The sequence below is a fragment of the Lepus europaeus genome, chromosome 2 (genome assembly GCF_033115175.1).
Source record: "Lepus europaeus isolate LE1 chromosome 2, mLepTim1.pri, whole genome shotgun sequence".
Taxonomy (NCBI): Eukaryota; Metazoa; Chordata; class Mammalia; order Lagomorpha; family Leporidae; genus Lepus; species Lepus europaeus.
Window position 1 is genome coordinate 41675943 of NC_084828.1, and position 23975 is coordinate 41699917.

The window sequence follows — 23975 nt, forward strand, 5'->3', positions numbered from 1 at the left end:
AATAAAAAGAGAAATTTTAAAATTTCTTGAAGTTAATTACAAAGGTAACATGAAACACCACAAGTATGGGATTCAGCAATAGTGGTACTACTATGAATGGGTGTAGCAATAATGTCTACATCAAAAAAATAAACATATCAAACAAATGTGGTAAAAATGAATCCAATGTTTAGAAAAGCTAAAACAAACCAAAATGAAAATTAGTAAAAGGAGAAAATATGATAAAGATCAGAACAGAAACATGTGAAATAAAAACTAAAAAAATAATATGGAAGATCAAGGAAATTATTTGTGTGCTTTTGTTTTGTTTTTGAAAAATATAAATGAAATTGCTAAACCTTTAAACTAACTACAAAAACAAGAAAAATTATTCAAATAAAATCAGAGGTTAAAAGGAAGATACTACAACTCATACAAAAGAAATACAAAAGCCCATTAGAAACTATTATGAACAATGATACACCAAAATATTGAGAAATTTAGAATGAATGAATACATCTATGACATATACTCAACAAATTTGAACCAAATAAAAATCCTAAATATATCTGTAACGTGACTGAATGAGTAACAAAGCATATGCCAACAAGTAAAAGCCCATGACTAGTATAGCTGAATTCTGCTACAATTTTGATGATGGAAGTCAACAACAATTTATCTCAAATTATCACAAAGCATTGAAATGTAGGGCTATCTTCCAAACTCATTCTCTGAGACTAGCATTAACTACTTCCAGAACAAGATAAAGGTAGAATAACAGCAGAAAAGAAAACAATGGGTCAGTCAATATCTCTGATGAATATAGATATGAAAATTCTTTTCAAAATACTTGAATATAAATTCCTACAGCACATTAAAAAGATCATAATTAAGTGAGATTTATTCCTCAAATGCATGGATGACCTTCCACATACATAAATCAACAAAGATAGCATATTACATCCCTATAATCGTGGATAGAACTCATATGATCATCTCAATAGAGTCAGAAAAAGCATTCAATAAAATTTAACATCCATTACTGATCAAAGCTGTGAAAAAATAGGTAAAAACGAAATATACCACAATATAATACAGGTTATATTTGATGAACCTAGGCCATCACCATATTGACTGGGGAAAATTGAAAGTATTTCTTCTAAAATCAGGACCCAGACAAAAGATGTCCACTCTCACCACTCTAGTTCAATATTTAATATAGTAATAGAAGTTTCAGCCAGTAACCAAGCAAGGGAAAAAACATTCAAATAAAATAGGAGGAAGTCAAATTATCTCTGTTTTCAGATGACATAAATTTATACAGAGTGACACTTGAAAATTCACTCAGAATATTGGAACTGATAAATAAACTCAATAAATTTGCAAGATACAAAATCAATAAGAAAATATCAGTAATTTTTATACAATAGCAAACCAAGAAAATACATTAGAATAATACCATTTATAATAGTTACAATATCTACAACGAATGCAATTACCAAAGCAAAAGACCCCTATATTAAAAATTAGCCTTGTAATAAAAATCACTGGTGAAAGACATCTAAGAAGAAACACAAAATGAAAATGAATTTCATGTTCAAGGATTTGCAGCATTAATATTTTTAAAATATGCATTTAACTCAAAGTGATTTATAAATTCAACATAATGTCCCTCAAAATTTCAATAATATTTCTTGTGGAACTAGAGTACCCTAATATTTATATGAAAGCTCAAGACATCCTAATAGGCAAAACAATCTTGAACAAAATAACAAAGCTGAGGCCATCACAATAAAATATTTCAAGATAAACTACATAGATAGCAAAACCAAAACGGTATGGTATTAACATATACACAGACACATAAGACCAAAGGAAATGGGTAGATTTCTGACATTAATTCACACATCTGTAATGAATGCATATTTGACAAATATGCTAAAATGTATACCAGAAAGAATACAGCCTCATCAATAAGTGGCACTGGGAATGTTGGATATCCATATGCAAAGAATTGAAACTTGATCTCCCTCCCCTCACTCTAAACAAAAATCAACTCAGAATAAATCAAGCATCTAAACATAAGAGTTTAAAATGTGAAACTACTAGAGGGAGACAAAGGCAAATCACCTCAAGACCTTGGTTTAGGCAACATCTTTTTTTTTTTTTTTTTTTTTTTTTTTGATAATACCCCTAAAGCACAAGCAATAGAAGCAAAGATAGACAAATAATATTTTATCATCCTAATAACTTCTGCATGTCAAAAGAAACAACCAACAGAGTAGGAGAGAATATTTTAAATTATCCATCTAAGACAAGACAAAACTGCAGAATTCATAAAAACAAACAAACAAACAAAAAACCCAGTAAGCAATGAAACACCAATCTGATTAATAAATGGGAAGATGGTCAAGAAGTACATGAAAAAATGCTTAACATCACCAACAATAATGAGGTGACAACTCACTCCAGTCCAAATGGCTTTTATCAAAAAGACAAAAATACTGTGAGGATTGTAGAGAATGCAATTTAGAACAACTGTTATGGAGAACAGTATGGTGGTTCCTCAAAATATTCAAAACACATCTACCAATTTTTTTCACTTCTTCTATTATACCTCAAGGAAATGAAATCAGAATATGAAACAAACACCTGACAGGCCATGTTCATGACAGCACTATTCACAATAACCAATACATTAATGGAGAGATGCATGAATGCATAATTTTTTTTTTTTGACAGGCAGAGTGGACAGTGAGAGAGTGAGACAGAGAGAAAGGTCTTCCTTTGCCGTTGGTTCACCCTCCAATGGCCGCCGTGGTTGGAGCGTTGCGGCCGGCGCACCGCGCTGATCTGATGGCAGGAGCCAGGTGCTTCTTCTGGTCTCCCATGGGGTGCAGGGCCCAAGGACTTGGGCCATCCTCCACTGCACTCCCTGGCCACAGCAGAGAGCTGGCCTGGAAGAGGGGCAACTGGGATAGAATCCGGTGCCCTGACCGGGACTAGAACCCGGTGTGCCGGCGCCGCAAGGTGGAGGATTAGCCTAGTGAGCCACGGCGCCGGCTTGAATGCATAAATAAAGTGTGACATATACACACAACAGAATGATACTCAGCCATAAAAAAATAATGAAAACCTGACACCGCAAAGGGATAGATTGGAGAGCACTATATTATCTGAAATTAGTAATGCATGTGAATACAAATACCATATATTTTCTCTCATATTAAGACAGAGATTATTTGACGTTGTGAATTATGGAGAAGGGTAGTGTGGGATAATGGACAGTCAACACAAAGTCATAGAGAGAAGTAACAAGTTAGATAGTTCCATAGCAGAGCTGGTCTGAATGTAGTTCTTAATAATAAATTATACACTGTATAAAGGACTGGAAGGGAGGAGATGATAGGTTCTGAAGAGGAAGAAAAGATAAGGAAATGGAAATGTTAGTTGCCTTCTTTGGCTTACACTGGTTTACACTGTATATGCATTGCAATTTTATACTCTGCCCAATAAAAATGTGCAAATATTGTATGTTAATCAAAAAATTAAAAATAAAGTGAATTTAAAAAAAAAGCCTTATCACCTTGCCATTAATAAATGACATTAGAGTTCTAATTTTTAATGGACAATAAGGTTTGATACTGCCAATTTATTTTTTATTTAGATCAGTGCCAGTAATCAATCCCACTAAGTAGTTGCTTTGTCCACCTCTCTGTCCTCCTCTACTTCCTTCTCCTCCTCCTTCTTCTTATTATAGCCATTTTGCAGATGAGGAAACAAAGGCTTTACAATGGTTAATAACTTACCCACGTTAAGGAGAAAAGACAGATTTGAGCTCATGCATCTGGCTTTGATTGCCTGTGCCTCCAGGGTCTTTTCTAAGAACTCTTCGCCTATGCCAATGTCTTGCATGATTTCCCCAATCTTTTCTAGTAATTTGTTGGTATTAGGTCTTAGATTTAGGTCTTTAATCCATTCTGAGTTGATTTTTGTGTAATGTATAAGGTAGGATCTTCATACTTCTGCATGTGGATATACAGTATTCCAGCACAATTTCTTGAAGAGACTGTCCTTGCTCCAGGTGTATGTTTTGGCTCTTTTGTCAAGAATATGTTGGATTTAGAAGCTTGGATTGATTTCTGGCATTTTTATCCTTTCCATTGGTGTATCCAACTGTTTTTGTGCCAGTGCCAGTACCAGTACCATCAGTTATATATAACTGATGATTTTTGCTTCTATGTTCATCAGGGAAATTGGTCTGCAGTTCTCTTTCAGTGTTGCATCTTTTTCAGGTTTAGGAATAAGGTGATACTGGTTTCATAGAAAGAATTTGGGAGGATTTTCTCCCTTTCAATTGGTCGGAATAGCTTGAAAAGAATTGGGATTAGTTCTTTAAATGTTTGTTATAGTTCAGCAATGAAGTCATCAATCCTGGGCTTTTCTTTGTTGAAAGGATCTTTATTACTGATTCAATTTCCATTTTGGTTATGGGTCTGTTTAGGTTTTATATGTCTTCATGGCTCAATTTAGGTAGGTAACATGCTTTCAGGAATTTCTGATGATTTTTTCTTTTTTTATTTCTGTGGTGTCTGCTTTTGCGTATCCTTTTTCATTTATTTTCATCTATAATTTTATTAATTTGAGTCTTCTCTCTCGTTTTCCTGGCTAATAGGCCCAATGATGTGTCATTTTTGTTTATTTTCTCAAAACAAAAACAGCTCTTAATTTTTCTGATCTTTTACATTTTTTTTAGTTTCAATTTTGTTGAATTCATCTCTAATTTTAATTATTTGCTTTCTCCTACTAGTTTTGGGTTTGGTTTTCTGTTGTTTTGTTTTGCTAGATGATTGAGATACATTGATAGTTTATTTGGTGCCTTTCTATTTTCTTGATTTAGATACTAATTGCTATAAACTTTCCACTTATCACTGCATTTGCTTTATCCCATAAGTTTAGATCTGTTGCATTTTCATCTTCATTTGATTCCAGAAAATTTTTCATTTTTTTCATCTTTCCAATGATCCACTGTTCTCTCAGTTCAGTCTCCACGTGTTTGCATAGATTCTAGAGCTTCCTGAGTTACTGATTTCTATATTCATTCCATTGTGATCTGAGAACATGCATGTTATGATTTTGATTTTTTTGAATTTGCTGAGCCTTGCTTTATGATCTTCCATGTGGTAAATCCTAGAGAAAGTTCCATGCACAGGTCAGAAGAAAGTATTTTCTTAGGCTGTAGGATGGAAAGTTCTGTAGATATCTGTTAGGTCCATTTGATCTATAGTGTTGAGTAACTGTTGTTTCCTTGTTGATTTTCTATCTTGTTGATGTGTGCATTGCTGAAAGTGGGGTGTTGAAGTCCTCATCACTATTATATTTATTATATGTTATGTTTATTATTATATATTTTATTTATATATTTATATATTATTATATATTTATATATTATATACTAATTACTATATATTATATTTATTGCATATTATATTTAAAGGGAGACATGGATTTAAAGGCAGACCTATGATATCATTTATTTTAAATAGCCAGATGCCCTGTACTTAGGTGCATATACATTTATAGTGGTTACATCTTCCTGTTGGATTGATCCATTAATCATTACATAGTGCCTTCTTTGTCTCTTTTAACAGTTGTTGAGTTAAAGTTTATTTTGTCTAATATTAAGTTGGCTATACCAGATCTTTTTTGGTATCTGTTACCATGGAATATCTTTATTCATCCTTTCACTTTCAGTCTGTGTAAATCTTTGTTGGTAAGATGTTTTTATCCTAGGCAGCAAATAGCTGAGTTTTGTTTTTTATTCCATTCAGCTGGTTTGTTTCTTTTACCTGTATATTAGGGGTTCTATAAGCTTCCTGTACTAAGATGCCTCTGTCCTTCTCCAAACCTGGGAAATTTTCTGCTAGTATCTCACTGAAAATGCCTTCTAATCCTTTCTCCCTCTCCATGCCTTCAGGAACTCCTAGAACCCGAATGTTGGGTTTTTTAATAGTATCCTGTAGATTCCCGACAATATTTTTTAGATTTCTAATTTCTTCTTCTTTTCTTTGGTTTGCCTGTTTCTTTTCCTGTTCTCTGTCTTCTAAGTCTGATATTCTCTCTTCTGCTTCGCCCATTCTGTTTTTAACTTTTATTTAATGAATATAAATTTCCAGTGTACAGCTTATGGATTACAATGGCTTCCCCCTCCCATAACTTCCCTCCCACCCGCAACCCTCCCCTCTCCCACTCCCTCTCCCCTTCCATTTGCATCAAGATTCATTTTCAATTCTCTTTATATACAGAAGATCAATTTAGTATAAAGATTTCAACAGTTTGCACCCACATAGAAACACAAAGTGAAACATACTGTTTGAGTACTAGTTATAGCATTAAATCACAATGTACAGCACATTAAGGACAGAGATCCCACATGAGGAGCAAGTGCACAGTGGCTCCTGTTGTTGACCCAACAAATTGACACTCTAGTTTATGGCGCCATGGGAGAAACAACAGATCACATTCAGGGGATCTCCATTTAGACTCACAGCAGACTTCTCAGAAGAAACCCTACAGGCTAGGACAGAATGGCAAGTCAACCAAAAAACAAACAAACAAACAAACAAATAAAAAAGTCAACCAAGAAAACTATACCTTGCAAAGCTCTCATTATAAATCAATATGAGATAAAGACCTTCCAAAACAGAAATTAAAAGAGTTTGTTACCACCCATCTAGCTTTGTAAAAGATGCTTAAGGCTCTCTAATGTGTTTGTCATTTGATCTATTGAATTCTTCATTTCATTATGATTTCTCGTCACTATCAGAGTTTCTTGTTCCACTAGTTGTTTCATTTCATTTTGATTCCACCTTAATATTTCACTTTCACGAGAGAGATTTTCTATCTTGTCCATTAAGGATTTCTGTAGTTCAAGAATTTGTTTTTGAGAACTTCTTAATTTTTGTTTTTGTTTCTGGGTTGTTTGCTAAATTATGAGGGTGTTTCTCATACTTTTGGTATCTATCATCATATTAATTTTTCATTTATTCTTACTATTATTAATAAAAACCAGGCAAATTTTATTTAATAGCTTTTTTGGGGTTATAAAGAAAAAATGTGAAGCATTTATTATAGTATTTCCAAAATTAGTGACTATTATTATAATTATCATTATATATTATATAAAATAGTCATTCACTTCTTAATAAGATAATGAGATTTCAGATATATTCAATTTAGGATTAAATTCTAGATAAATACTACATTTTCCCAAATATGTTTGTCATAAAAACTCTGGGTATTTTCTCGAAACAAGAGGTTAAGTATGTTTTGCTTACTTATAAAACCTACATATATCATAAAATGTGGTAAAGAAAAACTATGACTTCAAAAGTAAAAGTATTTTTTTTTTAGATTTTGGAAATTGTATTCTGGTGAAACAGATGGAAAAGCTGTAGGTAAACTTCACCTGCCATTAATTATGTATACCTGTTGGGTTTCAACAGATGGTGTCATTATAAATGTTATTAGCCTTATTAGGCATGTATGTAACATTTTATTGTAAGGTGCTTTATACTCTTTAATTAGTGCATAATGGTAGTAAGAAGTAGATCTGAGTGGTGATTTCAGTTCCTAAGCCATGAAAACCAGATTTGCAATGGTTCTCTCTACTTCTAATGTTCCTGGTATTTTAGATATTGCGTAGATTTAAATTCCTATGTCAGTGCTTATAATCATAATCGGTGATCTGCTTGAAATTCAACTTTTATAGAAATTTAGCAATGTTATTTTATTGCCATGTGTTTTTTCATGTTCTACTATAAGACAGTTCTCACCAATTCGGTGCTTTAGAAGAAAGGTTTTCTTTGGGGGGGGGGGGTGTATGGGATGCCATTTGTTTCATTTCAATTTTTTTATGGAAAAACTACAACTTAGAGTTTCCTATGGGAATGTGGTTTGTCCAATTATTTTATATTAATTTTATGAAGACCAGGGCAACAGTTAAAGTTAATATGTCATAGAATATTAACTTCTAAAACATCATGTTTAAAAATATGAAAACTCCATCCACAAATCTAATCAGAGCTATATGTATGAATCAATCAGCCCCAAATGACTGGATATTAATGTAGGCATCAGGAGTTTTAGTCTAAAAAACTAAAGTTAATGGCACAGATTGGATTATACAGATGATGATTTTTGTTCTTCTTGAAACAATGAACATTGTAAAATCTACTACTTATGTAGAAATTTATGTAGATTTCTTTTTTGAAAGATTTTTATTTACTTATTTGAGAGATAGAGTTATAGACAGAAAGAGCGAGAGACAGAAAGAAAGGTCTTCCATCTATTGGTTCATTCCCTAAATGTCTGCATTGGCCAGAGCTGGGCCAATGCAAAGCCAGGAGCCAGGAGCTTCTTCTTGGTCTCCCATGTGGGTACAGGGGCCCAAGTGCTGGGATATTTTCTATTTTCTACTATTTTCCCAGGCCATAGTAGAGAGCTGGATCGGAAGTTGAGCAGCAGGGACTAGGACCGGCACCCATAAGGGATGCCAGCACTGCAGACGGAGGATTAACCTACTGCACCCAGAAATTTATGTATATTTTAACACCTTGAAAATATGCAAACTACATGTCAGTTAGAATATATGTGGATAATAAAGATAATTTAGTTAACTTAAAGAAGATATAATAATTTCTATCAACTTCACACTTCAACTAGACATAGTGTACTGTTTAATTAGTTAAGACTAATATATTCAGACATTGAAATAAGATTTAATTAGCTGGTAAAGGATAATTGAATATATTCTCTACTTTTCTATATTTAATATTCCTCCTTTATTTACTTTCTCATGTTTACAACTCTTGAAAATGCATATTATACATAAGGGATTTGAGTTAAGGTGGATTGTGAAGATAAACTGCAAAAAGAATTATTGTGACGTAATTCTTATCAAGACAAAAAAAGAGATATACTGTTTATATATTATTGGAAAAGTTTTTGGGATTAATTATAAATTGTCATATGGGTTTGTTAATTTTTAACTAAATTAAATCAACTCTACACAATTGTACACAATTCTTTTTAAACTGTCCAAGGAAAAGCACCATCTATCAAACATCACCACTGGCAATTATTAAATAGCCATTTTTAAGTTGGTAATTTCTAAAATCATATGAAATATATTTCAGAGGTTATACTTTATATGTACGCCTTAAAGGTATAACATTTGAGCTAAAGATAAATGTTAAAAGGTTCTGAGAATAGATTCAAATATTCATTTTTAATTGGGCCAAAAAACTTAAGTGCACTGTGTATGATAAAAACAATATATGACCTTCCCAGTCATATTCAATGTGGGAATTAGCTTTTGTTTCAGCACAACCAAATATTTAAATAAACGAAAATAAATAAAAACCTTGCTTTTAATTTCAGGAAGTAATTATATTTGGAAATCACTTGAACATAAAAGATGTCTAAACATAATTCAGAATACTTTTATATTACAAAAACAATGCATGCTAATAGTGTAGTATAGAAAATGTAGCATTCAATTGCAAATGAATTCACAGCCATCCCTTAAAGAGAAAACATCAGGAAGTAAACTGGCTATCTGGTTTATAATCTTCTGAATTATGTGCCACTTTTCAAAAATATATTTTAAGAGGAATATCTAAAAACAACCCTTCCCTTTTTAGCAGAAATAAAGATAACTATCAATATAATTGAATTTGAATAGATCACTGCTGTCAAAAAGTTACCTACTAGTGATTCATTATGTATCTTAAAGCATTTGGTTTCCATTAAAATCATTTGTTAACATTTAAAAAAATTATATTCAAATTACATTACATGCCTGCCAAATTTACTTTGCTGCTTTTTTAAAAATGTGATTATGTACAGTTAACACACACACACACACACACAGAAACACACACACACACAAGATTGAAATTGGTTTCTTAAAATTGTGCTGTCAGACTTAAATACAATTTCTGAACCCAGAGGTCTGAGACAGAGTCTAAGATTTCATAACTCTAACAAGCTCCCAAGTGATACGTGGTTGCTGAAGGGCCCTGGAATATACCTTGAGAATTTGGGTCTTAGAGCAACATTATCAATGCAGCCTTGTTCAAATACGATGTGAAAATCTAGCATTGAGTATGCTTTTATGGTAAGAGAATGAGGTACATAAAATCTGAAGTTTTTATTCTAAAAGTGATATGTTGTTGCAGTGTTATTAATATTGCTTTTATTAAAGTTCAAAATTTGATGATCATAAGCTTATATACCTTTTTAAAGTTTTTATTTGAAGATAGAGAAGATTGCTTGTGAATAGATAGAATCATTCTATCACTGACCTACACCCTAAATGTGCACCACTGTAGCACTGGTTGATCTAGATGGAATCCAGTAGCCAGGAACCCAACCTAGGTTTCCCACATGGATGGCAGGGATCCAAGCACTTGAGCCATTACCTGCCACCTACAAATGTACACATCAGCAGAAAGTTGATGTCAATAATGGAGCCAGGGCTCAAACCTGGGAATTCTGTCTGATACAACATTAGGACAAAAATTGACCTAAATGTTAGGCAAACTCCTTCTCCTTTAAGTCACTTTCAATATAAGTACTTAGAATTACTAACTGATGAAAGAATATATGTTATCATTTTGGTATATACTTTTTATACAGGTTTTTTTTTAAAGGATTTTATTTTTATATATTTGTAAGATAATGACACAAAGGGAGAGACAGAAAAGGATCTTACATCCTCTGGTTCTTTTCCCAAATAGCCACAACACTCATATCTGGGCCAGGCCAAAACCAAAAGCCAAGAACTCCATCCTGGTCTCCTACATAGGTGGCAAGGGCCAAGAACTTGGACTAGCTTGTCCTGCTTTCCCAGGTGCATTAGCAGGAACTTGCTTTGGAAGTTGAGCAGATAGGATTTAGCCACTGCTCCAATCTGGGGTGCCAACACAGCAGGTATCAGTTTAGCCTACTGCACCACAATGCTGGCCCCAGTATATAGTTTTCTATACTGAATTTGCCATAGTGTGAGTTGTTAGAAGGGCTAACACACAGCTAGAAAAGATCTCTGTGGGAATGAATAACCAGTTGTTTGTAGGAAACCTGCCATCAGATGATTAGGCAAAAGACATCACCCTAAGAAAATGAAAAGATTGATATATGGGGAACACAATGGTAACCAGCTGAGAAACTATCTGGTATGATCATACCAGACACATCACAAAGTAGCTTGTCTCACGTGATTAGCAACAGATCAGGTAGACACAAACTACATTAATGTATCAGGTCAATAATATTTCTCACGTGGTTGACATGGTAACACTTGTTACCTGGTCAGCAACCATGACTGCTATGCATTGAACATAGAGAAAAGAAAGCAGATGTGTGACATATCAAAACTATATAGAAGGACCTATCCACTGATATGCACTCCCTACATAAACTTCCAATACCTAGACTTCACTAGACCCTCCTTTGGGAAACCCTCCTGGCAAGCAAGAGTGTCTGTTTCTCAACAAAATCTGTTTTACTTGCTTTGCTCACTCCATCTTATTATCCACCTTATCATTCTTCATCGCTGTGAGACAAAGAACACACTCCGAATTCCTGTAACACTAGTTACCTAAAAGATTTTACTTATCCATAACATTTTCACAGATTTAAGACAGCTATAGGATTAGAATTCATTTTAGTTCACAGAAATGTAAAATAATTTTATAACCACTTCTAAGAAGTTTATCCATTTTCTAATGTATTATTTATTAAATTATAATGTATTTTGGTCCAATTTTCTTCTTTCACAACAACATAATAATGCATTATAGATACCATTCATTTGATAACCCAAAAAGTGGACCTTATAACCTATTTGTAATTCACAGAATTCTTGATGAATTATATTATATTTGATATGATTGCTCAAAGATATTTTGAAAAGGAATACATGCAGTATATATCCTGTGCCTCTAATTCTGCAAATTGTGTTCTTTTGAGGGTATGCTAAGGAGATACTAATAGTATTAATTTTATTCCTTAAATTTACTTTGCTCTTGTTACTTTATTCAATAGAAAAATTCCATTTACCTTCACTTAATTACATTTTATTAATCAAAGCAATACACCTACGTCACCATTTCATTCCTAGTTATCTTTATATCTGACTAATACAAGTGGATTTAAAACTGATCCTGTGAGTGTATTAAATATTAGGTGAAATGGTAATTGAACTTATTTGGATTTTGAATATTGACATTCAGGATTAGAAGTGGAATCCATTATAATTCCCTAAGTGTGTTTCTTCACTATGCCACTTTATATAAAGTGGACTAGAATGTGCTCCCTTCATTGAAGCACTCCATCAGTCTCCAGTTGTTCGGAACTGCAGTCTCCACAATATCACAACAAAAACAAGGAAAGTCTAAGTTATCCTTTATTTGATATGGAAGGGAGAGTTTAATTGAGGAAGAATAAGGTTTATTGAATTTTTATTCAGGATGGAACAGCCATAGAGACTTTTATAAAATTTATGAGCCAGAGGGAAATAGGAAACATATTACATTAATGTGTTTTAAAGTCACTTATTGAAAGTATACCTCAGGTAACATTCCCTAGAATTGTAAAACTTAGCTAGTTATCAATGCATTAAGCTAGCTCACACCTCTATACTGTGGTTAAGGTGATTTAATTATCGTCGTATTGAAGACTCATGCTATGCTGGGTGACTTCTTGGGAAACAAAACCAATTAGGCAGTCATTCCTATTACTGCTCCTGCAGCATGCATTACTAACAAGATCCACAGGTCATACCATATGACTTTACAGCACAGTGTTCTTTCATTTATTAAAAAAAAAAAAAAGAAAAATACTGCATCACCCATATTCAATTTTATTGTGCCTTTTCAGGTCTTAATTTTTGTTTCTGATAACATTTTCATGAACTTCATTTTAGTTTTAATACAATTTAAGTCATAACAGACAACCATTGAAGAAGATTGATATATATGTCTAAAATATATAATGTCTATACCTGAAAATATTGACAACTTTATATCTTACATAGGTGTTCTACCACAGTGACATTGACAGCAAGAAAACATTACATTACAAATAAAATTTAAATTTTAAGTAAATTTCAAGTTGAAAATTCATTATCCTCATGTCCTTTTATCTTTTGAAGTCATTTTACAAATATAGAAATGTTGCAGAATCACAGGGACATTTCCTACACACCATTAATTCAGCATTCCCTTCCATCAAGACTTTGCTTAATCATAGCACAATTACAAATATTAAGAAATTATTTTAGTATCATAATAATAACTAAATGACAAGTATCATTTAATTTTCACTAACACTATATACACAATACAGGGTTCAATATAAAATTCAAAATTACATTTAGTTCTTATGTCTTCACACTGCTCCAACCTCTGAGAGCTCCTCAGTCTTCCCTTGTCTTTCACAACTCTGACACTTTTGAAGAGTGTTGACCAGAAATTGTTAGAATATTCTTTGATTTAGATTTGGCAGGTGCTTGTTTTCATGATTAGATCAAGCTATGCAAGTTTTTTGCAAGAATAACAAGCAGTGCTTGCCTTTCTCAGTATATCATGGCAATGATACGTAACACTGACATGTGTCTGAGTGTTGGAGATGCTTACTTTAATCATGTGATTAAAATGGTGTTTCTGGCTTTCTTTAAAGTTACCATTTTTTGTGTGCTTAACAAATCTTTCTAGGGAGAACTTTTTAAACCATAGAAATATTTGCTTCCCTTCTAACATTTGACTACTAATTTTAGAATTAATTACAGATCTTGCCATCTTCAATTATTAGTGTAGTGTTCTAATGATTTTTTATTTGCCTCATTCTTCCCTTATTTTCTGTAAAATGGAAGCTGTACTTTGTTCCTCAGTAACTTATTTATTTGATGTATACAGGTATCTAAAAATTATAGATGTATAGACTACTGTATGTATATTTTAAAATATTTTCCAGTTCATTCCAGTTTTGATCATTGATGTCTCTTTCAAAATACCTTCTATATTTGTAAACTATACACCTATGAAAAATTAGTAAAGGTTATTAGTTGACTATAATATATGTGATAATTTCTTTGCCTTTGTTTTTGCTTTAGTTTTAGATTACCCAGCCCAAACACTGTTTTTCAGACTTACAAAGGTTAGTGATTTTCATCCTTACTCATCTTTGTTGTAATTCATAATCTAAAATATGAGGGGTGATTTTTGGAAATAGTATTCTACTCCCAGTTATCCGCTGTATGGCTGAACCGTGTCCTTCTAAAATCCGTATGTTAAAGAACAATCCCCAGTGTGACTGCCCTTAAAAATAGGGACTTTAAGGTTAAAGGTATCATTGGATGAGGATCATAATCCAATATGACTGGGGTCCTTTAGGATGAGATAGATACCAAGAATGTGCAAGCACAAACCATGGGATAATAGAGTGTGAAGGTTAACTTCTACAGGACAGTAGGAAAGGTCTCAGGAAAAACCCACCTTGCTGACACGATTATTTTAAACTTTCAGGAAATAGAAATAGGAGGACTTACATATTTGGGTTTTTAAAGATATACTTTTTATTTGAAAGGCAGAGATACAGACAAGGAGAGGCAGAGAGAGAGAGAGGTCTTCCATCCTCTGGTTTACTCCCCAAATGGCTACAACGGCAGGAGATGAGTCAATCTAAAGCCAGGAGCCAAGGCTTCTTCCAGGTTTCCCATGCAGGTGTAGGGGCCCAAGGACTTGGGCAATCTTCTACTGCTTTCTCAGTAGAAGATCTGGCTTGAAAGTGGAGCAGCCAGGACTTGAACCGGCACCCATATAGGATTCTGGTACTGCAGGTGGTGGCTTTACTTGCTTCACCACAGTGCCAGCCCCCATATTTGTGGTTTAAGCCATTTGGTTTCTTGTATGTTCTTATTACAACTGTAGCAGACTAATGTGTTTTCTTATGGTTTTTGTTTTTTTGGTTACTTCAACATAGTAAATTCACCCTTTGTTGTTTATAATTATATGTAGTCTAAAAAACTACTATATAGACCCATAAGAAGTCAAAGAAAAATAATACAAAGAGGTCTTGATTGCTCCTCATCCAGCTTTTCAGGAAGTATCCTTTTACACAGTTACATTACAATATTGAAACCAGGAAGCTGATATGGATACAAACTGAAGAAATTATTTCAATTTCCTCCTTTCTTGTGTGTATTTGTGCATGTGTGGATATTTAAATCTATGCAGTTGTTTTACCTGTAGATAGAAATACCAAAATGGAGAAGGAGATCCAATTATTGTGCTCTATAATTACATCTATGGCCTTCAAAGGAAAACTCAGTATTAGAATCAAATCTGTGGCTGGCGCCATGGTTCAATAGGCTAATCCTCTGCCTGTGGCGCCGGCACCCTGGGTTCTAGTCCCGGTCGGGGTGCCGAATTCTGTCCTGGTTGTTCCTCTTCCTGTCCAGCTCTCTGCTGTGGCCAGGGAGTGCAGTGAAGGATGGCCCAGGTGCTTGGGCCCTGCACCCGCATGGGAGACCAGGAGAAGCACCTGGCTCCTGGCTTCAGATCAGCGCGGTACTGATCTACATCAACAGCGGCCATTGTGGGGTGAACCAACAGAAAAGGAAGACTTTTAACTCTGTCTCTCTCTCTCTCACTGTCCACTCTGCCTGTCAATAAATAAATAATTAAATAAATATAAATAAATAAAAATAGAATCAAATCTGTTATATATATCTGTATTCCATTCAAAAGTTATATAAATGAAAACATATAGTACATGAACTTCAAAATTGGCTTTTAAGTTTTATTTATCATAATACTCTTGTGATACAGCAGCATTGTTGTGTATTTCATTTATTACTTTTTAATAATAATAAGAATCTTTTTGATTTTATATTTATATCAAAGATATAAAGAAGATATATATATATATTTATGTAAAGAAAATATGAGAAGAGATTTATATATTTGCCATCATAGACTTTACAGGAGCCAGGAACCAGGAGATTCATCCAGATCTCCCACGTGGATGCAGGCACACAAGCACTTAGACCATCTTTGCTGCTTTAGCAGGGCGCATTAGCATGGGGCTGGATTGGAAGAGGAACAGCCTGGAGTAGAACCCGTGTCCATAACAGATGCCAGCCCTGCAGGCAGAGGTTTAATCTGCTGCACCACAGTGTTGACCCAGCGGCTTTGTCTTATAATTCCTTTAGCAGTGATGATTACCAAAAAAAAAAAAAAAAAAAAAAAAAAAAAAAAAAAAAAAGTCATGGATCGTGCCTTTTTGGTTGTAGCCAAAAATTTGTGCCTAAACTTAGAGCACAAGACTTTATAGCTTTAGTTTTATCAGCAAGGTCTGTGATTTATCTTGAGATTATAAAAGTGTGAATAGTGGGAGATAGTTTATTTTTATTTTGCTTATAAACATCCAGTGTACTAACACTGTTTAGTTTTTGAAAAAAAGTAATTCTTAATTATAAAACCTTTGCACCTATGCCAAAAAATCAACTCACCATGTGTAGTAAACAATCATCAGGAAATGATAAAGAGAACAAGCCTTAATAATATCTCCTTGATGGTCTTCCTTGTGGAATCTTCAGAAAAAACATTAAGTTTTCCACATGGTCCTTAGGGGAGAGACAAGGAACAAGTGCTTATGTGGAGGACTGGAGTGAATCCATGAGGGAACAGGTGTGGAACAGGATAAATGGTTTAGTAACAAACAGAAATGGCTATTGAAGTAGATTAAATTTACAAAATGCCTAGAGATAAAGGTCTACATAAACAATGTAGATTTGGAGGTTATATAGCAAAACCAGTAAGAGAATCCCTAAGTGTGATTAGTCGATTGTGGCTCCATTTATACTGAACAAATTGTGAGGACTCCAAAATGATGCCAATAAATCTGACTTCATTTTAAATTTGTTATTAATATAAAGAAAATAAATTTCATGTATTTCAAAAATACAATTCTAAGGACAGTAGTGTACTTATTTCTCTCCCTTTCTTCCACCCTACTCCTTCCTTTCTTCTTTTTTTATCTTTTAATGATTTGCAACATCATACTTTCGATTCCCTTTATGATCGTATAGGCTTAATACTCCACTAAATATAGTGTTCAACAAGTAAAAATGGAAAAGATCATTGTTCCACAGTAATATAACCAAGGGCTATAAATAATATTCAAATTATGAGATGTCAATTCACTTTATACATTCAGTTTCTTTTTGTAATCTCTAAATAACTAAGTAAATTTTAAAAAAGCTAGAAATTTTGGATGAAAACTATGGCCTCTGCTGTTACATTCATAAGGTAGTGACTATGTTCCATAAATGCTGTATTAGTTTACATTCCCAGCAGTGTATTAGCATATCTTTTTCTCTACATTCTTGTTAGAATTTATTATTACTATCATTATTGTTTTTGTATGATAGGCATTTTACCTGGGGTGAGGTGAAACCCTTTTGTGTTTTTTTGTTTGTTTGTGTTTTCTTAGTAAATATAAATTTCCAAAGTACATTTTATGGATTACAATGGCTTTCCCCCAAAAAAATTTCCCTCTCACTTGCACCCCTCCCATCTCCCGCTCCCTCTCCCATTCCATTCACATCAAGATTCATTTTGAATTATCTTTATATACAAAAGATCGATTTAGTATATATTAAGTAAAGATTTCATCAGTTTGCACCCACACAGAAACACAAAGTGTAAAAATACTGTTTCAGTACTAGTTATAGCATCTCTGCATATTAGACAACACATTAAGGACAGATCCCACATGAGAAGTAAGTACACAGTGACTCCTGTTGTTGATTTAACAATTTGACACTCTTGTTTATGGAGTCAGTAATCTCCCTAGGCTCTAGTCATGAGTTGCTGAGGCTATGGAAGCCTTTTGGGTTCGCTGACTTCAATCTTATTTTGACAAGGTCATAGTCAAAGTGGAAGTTCTCTCCTCCCTTCAGAGAAAGGTACCTCCTTCTTTGATAGCCCCATTCTTTCCATTGGGAACTCACTTGCAGGGATCTTTCATTTAAGTGTTTTTTTTTTTTTTTTTTTCAGAATGTCTTGGCTTTCCATGCCTGAAATACTATCATGGGCTCTTCAGCCAGATCCGAATGCCTTAAGGGCTGATTCTGAGGCCAGAGTGTTATTTAGGACATCTGCCTTTCTATGAGTCTGCTGTGTATCCCGCTTCCCATGTTGGATCGTTCTCTCCCTTTTTGATTCTATCAGTTAGTATTAGCAGACACTAGTCTTGTTTATGTGATCCCTTTGACTCTTAGACCTGTCAGTGTGATCAATTGTGAACTGAAGTTGATCACTTGGACTAGTGAGATGGCATTGGTACATGCCACCTTGATGGGATTGTATTGGAATCCCCTGGCACATTTCTAACTCCACTATTTGGGGCACTTCCAATTGAGCATGTCCCAAATTGTACATCTCCTCCCTCTCTTATTCTCACTCTTATATTTAAGTATCAATTGTATTATTTGGCCTGTAGTATGGATAAACTCTGTTGTTTCTTTATTGATTTTTGCCTCATTGATCTGTCCATTGATGAAACTTGAATGTTGAAGTCTCCCACTATTGTGTTGGAGCATAAGTCTCCTTTTATAACCATTAACATTTGTTTCAAATAACTGTGTGTTCTAGCATTGGGTGCACATATATTTAGTATAGTCACATCTTCCTGTTGAGTTGATGATTACACAATCATTGTATAATGACCTTCTTTGTCTTATTTTTTTATGCATAGAGAAAAGTAAGAATTATTTAAGTCAATCAGCAAACAATCAGTTACAAGGTGGGGACAGAACCCATCAAATGACCTGATTTGTCATCTTATTTGCTCTGTATGGCTTGCTCATGATAAAGCAAAGGAGCATCAGCAGTATAGATAAAACTAGAAACTGTGAAGGTTGGGATGAGTACTAAAGGCAAATTTTAGGCAGAAACATATATTGGGATTTGACAGTTTATTAGGGGAATTCTCCTTTTCCTCATTTTCCACGGGGACTAACTTGACTGCCTGTTGAACGTCTGACCCCCGAAAAAATGGAACTTCTCTTCTGTTAGGGGGTATGGGACGAGGATTGCTTCAGCTTCTTTAAGTTGAGTAGGGGTAGAGTAAGGAATGGAAGTCAAGACGGGGTTCCAGCAGGAGGTGGTCCCTCAAGGAGGCTGTCATGCCAGCTCACAGAAATTGCTTCCATCTGAGGTTTCATGAGCATGGCCATCTAGTATTTCACTGCTTTAAGTCTGGAAAAAAATGAATGTAACACACTGATTAAATATACAGGGTCTAAAATGAAGAACAGAGTCATTATTAGAGAACTCAAGAAAGATGCTGTCCAAATTAGGAGGAAGTTTTCCCATTGAGAGGCAAATAGAAACTGATAGGAAGGGCTTGATAATAATCAGGTAGGAGTTAAGGCCTGGCTATGTATGTAAGAGATCCAGGCCTATCTCATCACATGGGGTACTGGAAGAGACATCATAAGGGAGGTGTGAACTTAGGAAAGACACCCTTTTGGCTTTCACTACCTAGCTGGCCTTTAAGGGGTGCTTTCTTGAGTAGATGGTAGCTGGCATCTCTAAAAGGTATTTTACAGTTCTGCCTGCAGTGTTATTTTCCCTAAGTATCCGCTCAACAGCAGTGGTTACTTTGGAAGCCAGACAGAGTAAAGGGCTTTTCAGCTTAGAACCAATGAGGACTGCAGTTCTGACCTGGGAGTCCTTCAACCCCAGGGCAGTTTCATTTCCAGTAACCCAGCTTTTGGTTGGTAGAGCTAACAGGGCTCTTCAGAGGATGGCTTCTGGCATGACTCTTGTTTGTCCAAAGCCCTGCCTTTCCAGAAGGAAAACCAATGCAGTTTGGGATGGATTGACCTTGTTGGGTGTCCTTGTCAACAGATCACTGCGTAAAGCTATTATTAATTGGCTGCCACCTATCTTTACATTGCTCCTGCTGCCTAGCTCACTCTTCTTTCTCCCGATCTCTGTTAAAGTAGACCAGAGGAAGCATTTAAAATGTCAGCCAAGGAGGTACTCAATCCCATCCCTAAACTTTGGTGACCTGTGCTAGAAATCTGTGGTCACAGCTGTGTTCTGACAGTATGCTTCCTGTGAGTCAGATGATGTCCATGAGGCAAGCTATGTCTTTCTACATGACATCAAACATGATGATCCAACCTGTCCGTAAATTTTTAAATCATTACTTAAAATTTCTCTCCTTTAGGGTGGTTTGAACAGGGAAGCTTTGTCTATTTACTGTGCTCATGCCAAAATATATCTAGCTGTGAAATCATAATTTCTTCTATATGTAGCAGGTTATTATTACAGAAAATTATAGGCATCCTTTTATCAGGTCTAAATATTAAATTATACTTCCTGTTGTACAGTCCTTCAGAACAGATTCAGTTCCCTTCTTTGTCTTTTAAAACTTTTGTGTTAAAGTCTAATTTGTCTTATGTTAAAATAGTTATTCCTGCTAGTTTTGATTTCCATTTGCATGGAGTATGTTTTTCCATCTTTTTTTCCTTCAGTGTGTGTATGTTTTTGTTGATGAGGTGTGTTTCCTTTTTTGTGATTTATTTTATTTATTTGAAAGACAGAGTTATAGAGAGAGGTAGAGACAGAGAGATAGAGAGGTTTTCCATCTGCTGGTTCACTCCCAAGTGCCCACCAGGGCCAGAGCTGAGCTGATCCAAGGCCAGCAGCCAGGAGCCGGGAGCTTCTTCCAGTCTCCCATGTGGGTGCAGGGGCCCAAGGATTTGGAGCATTCTCCACTGCTTTGCCAGGAATATTAGCAGGGAGCTGAATCAGAAGTGGAGCATCCCTGATTCAAATGGGTGCCCAAATGGGATGCTAGCGCTGCAGACCAGGCTTTAACCTCTTGCACCACAGCACCGGCCCTGAGGTGTGTTTCTTACAGATAACATACAGATGTGTCTTGCTTCTCAAATCATTCAGCCATTTTGTATCTTATATTTAAAGAGTTTAGTCTGTTTACGTTGAAGGTTATTGTCTTTGTTTTGCCATTTTCCCATAAACATTATTTTATTTTTCTTTTTGGATTTCCTTTGGACTATTCCTAAGTGGTTTTCTGCCTTCACATCCTTTATGATACTGGTTATCTCTCTCTGTTTCTGTGTATAACTCATCCTTAAGTGTTATTTGTAAAGGTGGCCAGGTAGTTACAAATTCTGTCAGTTTTTGTTTGTTTTGGAATGTATTTATTTCACCTTTATTTATAAATTAGAGCTTTGTTGGTTACACTATTCTGGGCTGACAATTTTTTTTTTTCTTTAAGAACTTGGCAATATCTTTCCATTCTGTCCTAGCCTGTAGGGTTTCTGTTCAGAAATCTGCTGGCAGTCTAACTGAAGATCTTTAAAGTTAATGTAGCATTTCTCTTTTGCACATTTTAGGATCTTTTCTTTATGTTTTACTTTTGAAGGTTTTAATATAATGTGTCAGTGTGAAGATATTCTTTTATGATGTCTATTTGAAGTTTAATGTGCTTCCTGTACTTGGATGTCCATATCATTTTCCAAATTATGGATTTCTTTTGCTATTATTTCGCTACATAGATTTTCTAATCCATCTTATTTTTCCATACCTTAAGGAGCATGGATAACTATATATTTGTGGCATTGAAGGTATCCCATAGATCTGAGCACTGCTTTTTCTTTTTCTAATTTTTCTTTGTGTGTGTATTTTTGCGTGTGCATGCAATATTTCAAATGCTTTGTCTTCCAACTTGGGTATTCTTTTTTTGCCTCACTGAGTTTGTTGTTTAGGCTTCTCACTGTAGTTTTTCTTTGACATATTGAATTCATTTCTAGTATTTCAGTTTGTTTTTTCATCCTTAACATTTCTACTTTCCATCAGAATTCCTCATCCACGTCATTCACAAATTTCTTTAACTCATGTAATTGCTTTGGTGTGATTTTGAGTCATCTTACAATCACTCTTTAATTCCTTTTCAGACATTTCACTATTCTTAACTTTACAGTCTAATATTAAGCATATTGTGTCCCTTTTGGTGAGTCATATTGTCTTTCTTGTTCATATTTCTGGTATTTCTACACTTAAGCTTAGTATCTGGAGAAACACTTGTTGATAATTCCTCTTTAGTCTTTGTTCTTGGGAATGTGCTTCTAAGCATGGTTGGAATGCCTGCCCTTTCAGTAGATGTCTAGAGATGTGTTTGAGGTTGGGGCAGGAAGCTCTGGCAAATGTTTGTAGGTAGCACAAAAGTCCAGGGTGACACCCAAGTTATGTGCTGTAGCTATTATTTGTCAGTAAGGGAGAGGGGAGGATCACTTTGGCTGCTCTGTCTTTCTAAGATGAATCAAGAAAATTCTGAATTTTTAATTCTATTCTGCTTCTTTTTATCAAGCAATTAACAAACTTGATTTTTAAAACTATCCCAGAAAGAATCCTTACAGTTTAATAAAAATTTTAATTTTTGAAAAAAGACCATAATTATATGGGACTACATCTGATCACTCTATTCTATTCTGCCATCTATTTATTTATACTTTCACTAGTATGACACTATCCTGAATACTACATGAATCATATTTATATTTACATTAAGTTTCAAAACTATATGGAGGGGCCAGCGCTGTGGCACAATAGGTTAATCCTCCGCCTGCAGCTCCGACATCTCATATGGGCAGCCAGTTCTAGTCCCGACTGCTCCTCTTCCAATCCAGCTCTCCTGTGGCCTGGGAAAGCAGTAGAAGATGGCACAAGTGCTTGGGCCCCTGCACTCGCATGGGAGACCCAGAAGAAGCACCTGGCACCTGGCTTCAGATTGGTGCAGTTCCAGCCATTGCGGCCATTTGGGGAGTGAACCAACAGAAGGAAGACCTTTCTCTCTGTCTCTATCTCACTCTCAGTGTCTATAACTCTACCTGTAAAATAAATAAATAAAATCTTTAAAATAAAAACTATATGGAGAGAGTCCTCTGATGTTTGTGAATTCTGAAATAGTTTTGGCAATTTTAGTTCTTTTTATCAATTAAATATTAGATGCAGATTATCAATTAAATGCTTATGGGTATTGCCTTGAATCTTGATTAATTTGGGGGAATTGAGTTTTACAGACAATACACATCATTTACAGTGATAACAAGAATACTCAGTGTTTGTTTTTAAAAGTACATTTAAGGGGCCGGCGCCATGGCTCAACAGGCTAATCCTCCACTTTGCGGCGCCGGCACACCAGGTTCTAGTCCCGGTCAGGGCGCCGGATTCTATCCCGGTTACCCTTCTTCCAGGCCAGCTCTCTGCTATGTCCTGGGAAGGCAGTGGAGGATGGCCCAAGTCCTTGGGCCCTGCAGCCGCATGGGAGACCAAGAGAAGCACCTAGCTCCTGGCTTTGGATCAGCGCGATGCGCCGGCCACAGTGCGCCGGCTGCAGCGGCCATTGGAGGGTGAGGTGAACCAATGGCAAAAAGGAAGACCTTTCTCTCTGTCTCTCTCTCTCTCACTATCCACTCTGCCTGTCAAAAAAAAAATAAATAAAAGAAAAGAAAAGTACATTTAAGTACAAGTTCATATAATTTCTCCACCAGGGCAATGGCAAGTTGAAATGTGGAGTCACAACTAACACAGAGTCCCCTCTGTGGCACTGCCTAGGGGAGATGGAGAGATGAAATTCCAACCTGATACAACTAAAGCATGGTCTGTGACCAACAAAGCAGTACAAGTGAGGCTTCCCAAGCAGTTGGTGTCCAGGCCCCACCACAATATGTCCAGGATACTAGACATGAAGATTTAGGGTTTTATGTTTACTCTGCTGGTTTTTAGCCTTAATATTATTACTATATTATTCAGATTACTCAGATTATTATTATTCAGATTATTATTTTATTTAGATTATTCTTTACTATTTCCCAGCCTCTTTTGTAATGG